Below are 9,452 nucleotides of genomic sequence, written 5' to 3' on the forward strand. Positions count from 1 at the left end.
TAGTGATGATGTTTGCGCAGCAGCAACACCCTCCTCCCGCTGCAGGGCTGGGAAAGAGCTGCACCCTCACAAAGGGGCTCCTGAGAGAGGGGAGTCTCTGGACAGGGACTCCCCCGGGTTTATTTCACAGCAGCTAGGTCAGCACAGGAGCAGGAGAGGAGCCTTTTCCGGGAGCGCAGAGCACAGATTTAGCCTCATCCCGGGCGCATAGCTCTTATCCGTAAACGGGAGCTTTTTGGCTTCAGATTGATCTGTCAGTTTCAGACCACTCCGAGTTGTCCCCAATGTGGAAAGAGCGAAGCAAACCTCCCTCCCCACAGTGTAAACACTGCGTGCAGCAGGCCGCAGGCTGCAGGGGGCCAGAGGGGAGCGGGCTGAGCTGCAGCTCGCGGGGGCTCCCAGCTCCCTCGCTGGCTGCTAGGGGGATCGGCTGCGTCCAGGGCAAAAGGCGAAGCGTGCAACAGGGAGCCTAAACCGGAGCGTCTTGTCCCTGCAGCGCCGCCGCCATCCGGCCTCGCCGAGCAACCCACCAGCCTGGATCAGGCCTGCAGGGGGAAAGGAGAAAAAAATCCACCCGCCTGGCGGGGGTGGGGTGTGGAGAGGCCTGGCCTGGCTTGGCTCAGTTCGGGCCAGCAGACAGCACGGCTCTGTCCGGATCCAGCGGGCTCAGCCGGGCTCTCCTGAGGCAGCCGCGACCGGTGCAGAAGGGAAAGGTGCCTCCTTCCCCTGCCTGCCAATTCCCTCCGGCGGAGCCCGCCCCCCACCCCCGGGCTTTTCTCGCCTGCGCTGGATGCCAGGGAGCCGCCGCGCCGCCCGTTGCCGTGGTTAGGGGAGACATCGCCATAGCAATATGAAAACCCATCACTTTTCGGAAAATAGACCTGAGGAGACAAGGAAGCGTGTTTAGCTCCAACAGCTAAAGGAGAAAATGAATCGGGGTGACCTTTTACTCCGCAAACCTTTTGTAGCCAAGGCCAATTAAAACGGCACACAAAGCTGCGCCTGAGCCACACTTCACTCCCAGCGCTCCGCGCTCTGTCATAACCTCAGCTCCAGACCGTCTTTTCTTTAATTCACAATGAACAGGAGGGAAGGGGGTTTAAAGAGGGGCTAAGGGAAGGAGAGTGCGGAGCTTGACGTTTCTGACTTTCATAGCTTTGGCAGATCCCCGCTCGTCTCCCAAGCACAAATGTTCCGTGCTAGGGCAAATGTAGCCTGATCCCCACTCAGCAGTGTCTGACCCGGGCTCACTTCCCTCCAGGTTTCTTTCCTTTTAGCGATTGTTCCAGCCCCATCATATTTCTTCTTATCATCAGAAGATTACGGGGATGCCTGCACTGCCCACAGACTGTTTATAAAAGGAGAAGCGGATGCCCTGCAAGGCATGGACGAGCTCAGGTTTGTTGCCATCCTTCTTGGGAACAGAGGAGACGAACTACAGCCCTGCAAACAGGAACCTGTTGCCTGCCAGGCTCCGAGTGAAGAGGCTGATATTCTTTTACATTTCCAAACCTATGAAGTCAGGATGGCATCAGTGGGCCTCTGGATTCACCTGTCACTACAATCACCGCATCAGACCACTGACAAATATTCACAATAAAAGACTGAAAGGGGCACTTAAGGTTCACTGGTTTGGGTGTAGAACTTTGGAAAATGGCAAATAAGCGAGAAGAATTGACCATTCTTGTGACGGGAAATACAAGGTTGCACTTACCGTTCAGTGACAAAAACCAAGGGCCGGCCAAAGAACCAGTGACATACACTGTAATCTCCATAACAATTTCATTTCCTCTCTTCCTTCTCTCATTCTTTATCGGTTTAGCAAAGGAGAAAACCTAAGGGTTTAATCCCAAAGAAGGCGTTCCATTTATTCCCATTACGGGGATAAGAGGATACTGAGAAAACCACACATATTCTGAACAAAATGGAGAGAGAATCGCCCCAAATCTGCCTTACAAAAAGCATTTGAAGAGACAGGTTAGAAAGCATCAAGCCAGGAGATACACAAGGACTCAGAATGAAATAGAAACTCACAATATTACCTTTCATTTTAACTGTGCCTTAGGATTAGTCGTACATGGAATCTAGCAATTAAGGCCCTTCTCCCTTTAGAGAAAACCTTTGTGGTTTCATATTCCAGAGTTGGGGGTTATAGGTGTGTACTAACCCCCCAACAACCCCAATCTTCCCTTTCAAAGCAAAAAGTTGCTTGCATATAAATAGTTTTAACTGAAACAAACCTTGAATTGTACAGTATCAGTAATGCTTGAGGCGGGATCTATTTTATTCTACCCTAGGCCTCAGTGGCTGGTGTTCACCACAGGCTTAGAAAAGGGTAAAACATTTTCCGATTAAATTCTTCATTAATAGAACTTGGCAGCCGGCAACAAAAAGCTTGCTTAAGTGAAATGAAGAGACAAAAGGCATTTTAAACGCTGGGGGTGCGGTAGGGAAGCCTGTGTCAGTAATTTTAAATTAAGAACATGTTAACATCTTGCAATTTGTGTAATGTCTGCTCTGGTGCTCTTAGGAAAGGCTAACATTTATTCTAATATGCTCACTTTTCAGATCTCTGCGAATTTCAAAAAAAAAGTTATTAAACTATTTCAAGCCTATATGGTATTGTGCTTTCACTGCCCTGACTTACTGTCTCTTACCTCTGAGTTTGTAACTGTTGAATTATTAATGTTTTAAGTATATCAGATTTACAAAACAAACAAACAAACAAACATCAATTTGAAAAGGTATTTGGTGGCACCTATCTGATTTATGTATTTAAAAAGTAACACCAAAACCTCTGCCTTTAATGTCAAGGATACTTAATTTTTTGGTAGACTCTTCTGATGCCTTTGTGAAAACAAACATCTAAAGCTCTAATTGTCTGTAGAATTCCGTCATCTACAAATTTATTTTTCTTACACAGCTTTGAATATTATGTTTATTGATCCTTTAGCTGTTTGCTGGATTGTCAATATTGTGAAGGCTTAATGTTCCCATGCTCATGATTGGCTATTAGCGTTCTGCCGCTTTAATCTTACCTAGTACAGTTCGGTTTGTAACTCGTAGGTAGGTTGGGTAGAGTTGAAGAGGTTACATTAGGACAGTGAATAAAGAATTTGAGCTGCAGTAGCTCGCTGACGCGGCCTGAAATTGTTCAGACTGTTACGTGCCCACCTTTTAACAATTATTTATTAAACATCATCATTTGTTGGTGTTATTAATAGCAATTTGGGTACAATTTCTATGGTATAACCCACTGTTGAGAGTGTTGGCACGTCAGTTAAACGCAGACATAGTTCTGCTAGTCCTCTCGTAACAAATCAGGGAGCTGGTCCTCTGGTAACAAATCAGAGTGCAGGCTTACAGGAAACTCCTTTCATCACGGAAATAGAAATGTAACATCTATCTAGACAAATTATTTTTTGACGGATTTATGGCATGGTTTGCTTTCAAGATATTCATTGGCTCTTCCGAGCTGTAATAAAGTCCAGAGACAGAAGTATAAACATGCACACAGTCTGCTCTGCAGAAATCCCTTAACAGTATCTGCTAGTGAAAGATCAAGACACTGTGCATTTTCCACAGATAATGCCCATATTCCGAATGAGTGATCAGAGAACTCCGGTATTGTTAAGTAAAATGAGAAGAAGGCGAGTGACGTGGGAGTCGAACAATGGCATTTCTGAATCAGTTTGTTTGATTGACATTAGGGGCTTCATGACCCCAGGGAATAGGACTCATTACCGTGAATACACCAAAACATCAACCAAGATTAGAACTCTGGATCCTTTTAAAATCTTATTTTACTCTAAATTATAGCAGGAAAATACCAACTCGAAGAGAAAAAATTACTCCTTCATATACTAAAAGGCTGAATTGATTGCATGAAGACCCTCAAACTAGAATAAGAAACATAGTTATCTGTTCTGTAGGATAAAATTATCCTCACAGATGAAAAATAACCACCATAAACAATTGGATACCATCAAATATTTAATGTTACATGCTAATAGCTTCTGGCTGAGATCTGTAGATTTTGTGTAGAATTTATATATTAGAAGATTAATAGATGTGAAAAAATAATTAGATGCTTATATATTTGGAAAGCGTAGTTCTTCAATATTTAGGAAAAAGGAGGTATTTTAATTACTTCTGTGTGTGGAAAAGTTGTGTACATTTCAGAAAGGAAGCCCGAATGATGATATTGAATTCTTGTTGGAAGACAGAATGTCTCTGAGCGAAGTCTATTTTTAACAAAATTGGGATAGGAGATAATATAGGGTATGTGGAAGATAAGAGCAAAATCTATGGCAACTAGTTACTATGCTTTCTATTTAAAGAATATCTATAGTCTTTACAACGATGTCAAAATCCTGAAACTTTAAACACAGTCAATAGCTACAGCTACAGCATTTGAAATGTGTTTTTATTTGCACCGTTTTATCTTTATGTGGATAACTGCAAGCAAGGGTACATATTCCAGGAAGATATGCTTAACCAACGACATAAATGTGACCACAAGAGAAGGTTGTAATACTACCGTGGACTTGCCTATCAGTTCTCAAACCTAGGTATTGCTCAGCACTCATTGTTTTTGCGTGTAGAGACAGATCAATTGAAATTATTTATTTAGCAACAAGGAATACAAAATAATTATAAGATATTAGACCCAATAAATTCGGTGCTTACTGGTTAAAACCAAAGACTATCTACATGTTCAATTATATATTAATATAACCGATGCTTCAGAGCCTTTGCAGATATAGGTATCTTCATACAGAGACATCTTGGTTTTAATTAATGACTTCTTTATTCTCATTATTCACAAGAAAAAAACGAGGTCATGTCACATTAAAATTAAGATTATTTTAATTTATCTGGGCTTTTAAACACAAATTATTCAGCCTAATTATATTTTGAATTACCAGGGAAAGGCAATTTAATTCGACAGGAATTTGAAAAAAATGCCAGATCGGTAATATACAATACCGAGTCCTGCTTATGGTAAAGCGCAACGTATCTTTTCAACATTTTCTTATAGATGTCATCTGGAGGGAGGAGAGGAACACGATGGTAAAATCAGATAGAATGTTAAAAGTCTAAAGTCGAGCTGCCTCGCTCTTTATTTCTAGGGCTCCAGTTTGATTCAGTTTCTCCAATAGCCCTGACGGCTCGGTTTAACAGATATACATTAAAATGAAATTATACCTAGCAGGAATTCAACCTGAAATGGGGGCACTGGAAGCTTCTTGTGCTTTGCACTAAGAAAACGTGTTTTAAATGTGGGGGATTTGAATGAACTGACACATTACTAAACGCTTTGCTAGCTTATGTTTGGAACCAGAACGTGTGGGTGGATGTCTCGTTTTCACGGTAGTGTTCTTTCATTTTCGAGTTATAAATTGTAATGCCCTCTCCACTTTGCTGTTGTTAGGGTTTGTGAATAAATGATTCCGGATTAATATGCTCGATTTGTACCTACATCTCGCAGAATCACAAAATGATAATCAGAAGACTTTTGAAAAGTTCAGAACACTACCGCTGATTCCTTACTTTATGAGTTTGATTATAATTCTGATTCTACCTCCTGTGCTCTGGATGCATTTGTTGTCCATGCATCTTACAATATTGCCATTTTACCCTGAACTACTCCGTTTCACAAAGAAGTATTTATGCTCCTCTCTCTTTTAATTGATCTATTTCTGAAGATATTATTTCATATAGTACTGTGTATGGAACAGGTTCTTCTCTTACTTAAGAATTTCAAATTCTGAAATCCTTCACTCAGCTATTTGCTCATTCAGCGGCTGAGTTTATCTGAACTTTGCCTGATCAAGGACCGTAGGATCGGCCCCGATCCAATAAATAAGTTAAATTGCAAGTGCAACACTTAAGAAAGGACAGCTTCAGTATGTCCTTGGTGTCCTGCAATCGGTCAAGGGGAATATCAGCGAGCAGCAAATGCCCGTTTGTACTTATGAAAATCATCCTCTATATTTCCCTGAAGAAAAAAATGGAATGTACTTTGTGAGATACACGTGTACCTGCTCCCACATTGATTGCATCAGGACATTACAGTAATTATTTGTCACTATCGTAAATATCTTATGAGAGAGAGGGGGAAGGGGAATGGATCTGGGGAGAAGATAGATTCCTTTTTTTAATTTGTGACAATATAGGGTTTTACATTGATCTTCACGATCCCATCCAGTTTACCGTTCCAGATACATCAGAACGCCCCACCACAACCTCCTCAAGACTTATCTCGATGGACTGTATCGGACCGAATTTCTGCTCTTGTGAATTTGGACCTGTAACCACCCCCCGCCCCCGAATTCACAATGGATGTAATCAGTCCGAGTACTCGGAGACACTTCAGCTGTCTTTCTGGGTCACACAGTGGCTGAAGACACGGGTCTGTCAAGTAACCCTACACAGGACAAATAAATAAGTATCAAATACCACCCCCCGCGGAGATTCTCCCCGCCCCCGAAGGGAAAGGATCAAGTGTAGGAGGACAAAGGTGCTGGAAGGATTTGGAGGGAAGGAACCCCAGAAAATGCGATGCAATGGGCTGCGATTGGAAAACACAAACGCCTCCAGCCCAAATTCCCTAATTGCAACCAACCAAACAAGCCTCAGCCTCCCACCGCTAGTGTCAGCGGGAACAAAGACCAGGGAGGTGATCCTGTCCGGTGTCTTGCAGTGGGGGAACGTTTTCTGCAAACCTCTTTGCCGCTGCCGCACTACAAGCAGGTTCCCAGAGCCAATAAACGGCCAGGGCCGAGTCGGGCCCAGCACCCTGCAGGAATAACAAGGAGGCCGCCAGCTCCTCATTTCCATGTTACAAACCCCACTTGAGAAGGCTCGGACTGCAGCGCTCTGCTCTGCCTGTGTGGTTGGCAATTAACACGCGGGCTCCGGCAGGAGCAAGGAGAAAGGCGAACCTGCAGCGCCCCCTGCAGCCTGCCAGGCTTTCCGCAGCGCTTAGAAGCAAAGCTTCCTCTTAAAGGGGCAGGCGCTCTTAAGGTGGAACGCTCAGAACTGCAGAGGGAACCTTTCATTTATTTTCAGCAGATCGTTTTCATTATGCTTCGCTCCCAGCAGTCATCCCCTGTGGGAATCTGTCCTTATCATTCTCACAGGACGGGTTGCTGCCTCAAATCTCGAAATACCTGCAATGTTTGCTTTTTCTTATTGCCTGGAATTTGCATATGTGTTCCTTGTTGATTTTATTAACCAGACTCAGTCAGTAGCTCTCCAGTTAATGCAAACCTATAACGGGTAGAAATAATAACCCGGGGTTTCTTTAGAACATAACGGGAGAGGCTGAGGGAAGGCTGATCCCGATCGGGGATATTTGTTATTTAAATCCAATTAAAAACGCAAGTTCTGGACGGTCATAGAATCTTGTGCTACAGTCGAGGAAAGTTCCCCCTCCCATGAGTTCGCAACCATGATTATAGAGAACAAACCTTTTACCTTGCTTTGAAATAATTTGTGTTTTTTAGAGGCAAGACATTGCTGATATCAGAAATAAAATTTAACAAACCACAATACATGGCTCAATTGTACGCAGGGAATTACAGTAAAAAGGATATATTCCGGCTGGAAAATGAAAACTGAAATAAAATGAAATAAAAAATGAAATAAAACTGCTAAGTAAAAGCAAAGTCTAATGCAGAAACAGCCCCGTTATCGTTAATCGGGGTCTCTTTCCTTTCCTATGAATTTGTTTACAAAACAACCACAATCTCCAGAGATCTTTACAATCCGAAATCCACTTCTCAGCAGTTCCACTTTAACACTGCATAATCCTACTTCAAGTAGCCGAGGGTTACATTAGATCTCTCTGGGATAGCCAAGACCTTTCCAATTATTTCCCTCATCTGCGGAAATCGTTTGCAAAACAATAGGGATCTCTGCTTTAAACCCCCGCCCCCAACTCCAACCCCTTCTATAAACACCGCTTGCCATCTCACCTCCTCCGCCTCACCTTCTCTATCTGCCCCGACCCCTGCGAGGACCCGAAGCTCGAGTGTTTTTTGGCAAGCCCGCAGCCGCTGGCCACGTGCAGCCCGGAATGTCACTGTAGAGAAGTGGGACTGTCATGGAAAGGTTCCTTGGTGGTTACATTAGCAAGGAGGGGCTGGCACCGCGCCAGAAGCTGATTGCCATTTGTGAAGAGCAACTCCAGCTGCTCCAGCCCCCCCACCCCCAGCAGGGTTTAGCTAACCCTTGCCTGGGAATTTTCTCCACCTTAGCCCTGGATTCAGTTCTAGCATCCGGTACAAACGCTAGAGCACTACATGAACCTTCCACATTGAGTTCAGCGCTCCACTGCATCACTCGAAGGATGGGAGAAAGATGTGCCCATAGCGCTCCCAAGCCTAAACACTGGCCAATGAGCCTGCTGGACTCTTGCCAGCCTTGGCCAGCTTTAATACGGATCACAGCTGACGGCTACAAGCAGATTCATGTGCTGTAACATGTGTCTGCATTGTTAAGCCCTCTTCTCCCTTTCGCAATCGGATTGCGATTTTTGAGTTGTGTCCTCAGGCTCATTAGACACTTATAGCAGAATTCCGTGCGCCAGGCTTCCAAGCAAGGTTTGATTTTAGGAAAGTGGAGGATGGGAGAATGGGGGAAGACGGTATCCTCCCTAGCGCTGCTTCAGCCGTACGTAGGGCTGAGTTAACAACAGGAACCTGCTCCAATTGAGTCACCAAAGCCAGCTTTTAATGCGAGTCCCCCGATCGCTTTTAGAACAGCAGTAACGCTCCTGTTAGTGTTCGCAACATCCAGCTCTTTTCCTCTCGGGAAAAAAACAAACACTTTTTGTGGCTCCAAAGCTGTTTTAAAGCTGACCGAAGACCGGACCAGCTGAAGAACTTTGGCTCTGGGGTTAGGGTTTGTTGGGACCGGCGAGGGGCGGGGAGGGAGCGCTGCCATTCACTAGACTCCGGAGCGTGTTTTATTTTCACACGCACACAGGGCTCTCCCCACGCGGCGAGGGCAACCTGAGTTGAGGTTCCTGATGACCTGAGTTGCTACATTTACCTCCTTGACAGATTAGCTTCCAGAAGCAGGATCGCGCAGGAATGCAAAGCGGTGCCCACTGGTCCGGGGCGGTCCGTAGTGCCCAGCTGCCCTCCCCCAGGGCTCCTTTCTAGCGCATTTACCCCGCAGCTTTACCGAGAGGCAGCGATCCGACCAAAGCTTCCTGCCAACCTTTCGGGAGAGCGCTCCTATTCCTGACGGCAGGCGAACCCTCGCTGGAAAATGCGTGTGTAGAACTGCACGGCGGTGGCCACTCTTCCAGCCAAGCTGTAAAAAGAGGCTCCGCTTGCAAGCACGTTTTAGAAGTGTATGGATTTTGGCGACGATTGTTCGCGTGTTTAAAACGATTCCAAGTGGGGGTGGGGACTAAATAATATGAAACCGCCTTCTCC

This window comes from Gopherus evgoodei, chromosome 2, assembly GCF_007399415.2.
Source record: "Gopherus evgoodei ecotype Sinaloan lineage chromosome 2, rGopEvg1_v1.p, whole genome shotgun sequence".
Classification (NCBI taxonomy): Eukaryota; Metazoa; Chordata; order Testudines; family Testudinidae; genus Gopherus; species Gopherus evgoodei.